Raw genomic sequence first — 2,667 nt, 5'->3', positions numbered from 1 at the left:
CCGGGAGGCCCTGTGTTTCTCTAAATAGGTATGAAAATGTGAGAATACATACACCTTCCTTGGCACCAGCCATGCTCGTCAGGAAAGATACATTGTCTTCTCCCACAGCGATCGCCTGTTTGCTAAGGCGTGTTGACATGTGGGCAACTGACTTTTTTCGAGATTTCATTGTTGACAATCTGAGTCAATTCTGTTCAAAACTTATTTCAGACTCATTGTAATTAGAACAATCCGCAAGATCTAACCTGCTTGGAAGCAGGTTTGTTTCACGTGAACAGGTTTAGATTGAAACTTTTTAGGAAAGTCAGTATTGAGGAGGCCTTTCCACCTGTGGAAGGGCTCCTCCTAGGCACGGCAAATTTCTAGGGATTAACTTGTGGCAAAGCGCAACAAGAAAAAAAGCTGCCGGAAAGTCACCCGTGGAAAGGCTCTTGTGGCTGCTGCGACTAGAGAAGTGGCATTGTAGTCTCATCCATACTCAGCAACTTTTGCCTTACTCACACAAGTCGTACTGGAAGCCTGTCCCAGCAACTGCTTCTTTCTAACAGAGGCACCCTGTTAAGCGGCCAAGGGACAGCATCCTCATGAGGTAGCATGGCTGAGTGTTCTAAGGCGTGGGTTCGAAACCAGGACTAGCCTTCACAGCCAAAATAGGGTCACAAATGGCCCACAAAAGGAGGCCTGGCAGGGTAGTGTGGCTGAATGGTCTACGGTGCTAGTTTAGAACTCCAGTCTCTTTGGGGGTGTGAGTTCAAATCCCTCCACTGCCAGGGTGGCTTTTTGGAAGGCTTTTTGTGACTGCTACGCCTGAGCACAAAGACTGGAAAAGTGACACATTCCAGTTCTCTCTCTTTTGGGGGAAAATAGAGCAGAAAAGGGCCTGCGATAAGCAGTATTGAGGAGGCCTTTCCACCTGTGGGTTCTGGAGCTACTGGAGAGCTACATCCATACTTAACCGCTTTTGCAAAGTCAGTACTGGAAGCCTGTCCCAGCCAGTGCTCCTTTCCAACAGAGGCACTCTGTCAAAGCAAGCACACTAATAACTTGCATTCATAGTATAGACAATTTTAAAAAATGACTTTGAGTAATATAATAACAACAAACAATAAGTAGTCTACAAGAATGGTAACAGCCAATTGCACTCATTGAAGGTCCTTGCTGAAGTAACAGTTGCCTGACAATTTTGGGAGTAACCGCAACACAGCTGGCTGCCATTTTCAAGTAAGCCCCAAAAGGCCTTGATTACCGGATTCATGTAAGATTGATTAGAGATTGGACCTGCACTCTGTGGGCAGGATGGCCTTCAGGAGTAGGGCTGCATACCCCTGTATTAAGTAGGCCTTTCTATGGCATATTTCAAGGCTTTTGCTTGTGGTGAAGTGGCACAAGAAAAAGTTGGCGTAAAGTGGCCCGGAAGCTAGGCCTTTGTGGAGTAGCGTGGCCGAGTGGTCTAAGGTGCTGGATTTAGGCTCCAGTCTCTTTGGAGGTGTGGATTCAAATCCCACTGCTGCCAGTGATGGTTTTAACAAAGGTTAGGAGGCCCTGTGTGTGCTCTAAGTAGGCGAAGTCTGAAAATGAATGAATTAATATGCTTTCCTTGGCAGCAGCCAGGCTCGTCGAGCAAGATGCGTCGTGTCCTCCCACAGCGACTGCCTGTTTGCTAAGTCAGGCTGACTCAATCCTGCTTCTTGGCCCCTTCCCCCATATATGGGGTACTGACTTTTCGGGATTTTATTTTTGATGACCTGATTTTATTTAGAGATTGACCTGCACTCTGTGGGCAGCATGGCCTTCAGGAGTAGGGCTGCAGACCCCTGTATTAAGTAGGCCTTTCTATGGCATATTTCAAGGCTTTTGCTGGTGGCGAAGTGGCACAAGAAACACACTAGGTATATATGGGGTACTGATTTTCGGGATTTTATTTTTGACGACCTGATTCAACCCTGTTCCGTTCTCTTGCTCTGTAACACCCCAGGAAGCTGAACAGGCCCCTGGTTCTATAGCAATGCTGACACCCGATACATTTACGACCTCCTGGAATTTAGGTGAAGAAAATCGCTTCCTTGCCCATAAGGAAAATCCACAAGGGAAGGACTTTTCTTTGCTATTTAATTAATAGGAAAACCTTTCTTTGAATGAACACACATGATCCTTCAGGTCATTGGGTATATTATTGTCATCGTGTATTTTGTCTTTGAAATTGTATACTGTGATGCAGGTTTATAATCGAAACACACTCCTGTCATCCTTTCACTATTTGTAATCCTACCTTGTCTAGTATCTATGAATTCGCCTTCTTATGATCGAAACAAGCGTGTATATTATATATTGGTACATAGGCAATATATATTAGGGTCCTGAGAACTTTTAGTTATTTTGATTCAAGTCCATTTGCAAATTACCATGCTTAGAGACAACGGGTCGTAAACCCTCCAGCAATTGCCACCTCCCGCTTGGAATTTCCATCTTTCTCATTGGACAAGCCCATCTTGAAAGGGGGGTATCTTCTCCGACCTTAAAGGCCCTGCTCCAGGGACCCTCCCAGTTGGTGGTTTGTTGGAATTCTGAGAGGCGGTGAGACAAACACTCCCGGAAACGCTAAGCTCGTGCCAGGCTACGGCTTTGTCCTTTCCATTCATCAAGTTACTCTGACGCAAACTGGTTCTT

The sequence above is a fragment of the Sinocyclocheilus grahami genome, unplaced genomic scaffold (assembly GCF_001515645.1).
Source record: "Sinocyclocheilus grahami isolate Dianchi unplaced genomic scaffold, SAMN03320097.WGS_v1.1 scaffold733.1, whole genome shotgun sequence".
Classification (NCBI taxonomy): Eukaryota; Metazoa; Chordata; class Actinopteri; order Cypriniformes; family Cyprinidae; genus Sinocyclocheilus; species Sinocyclocheilus grahami.
This window is presented reverse-complemented; position numbering follows the sequence as displayed.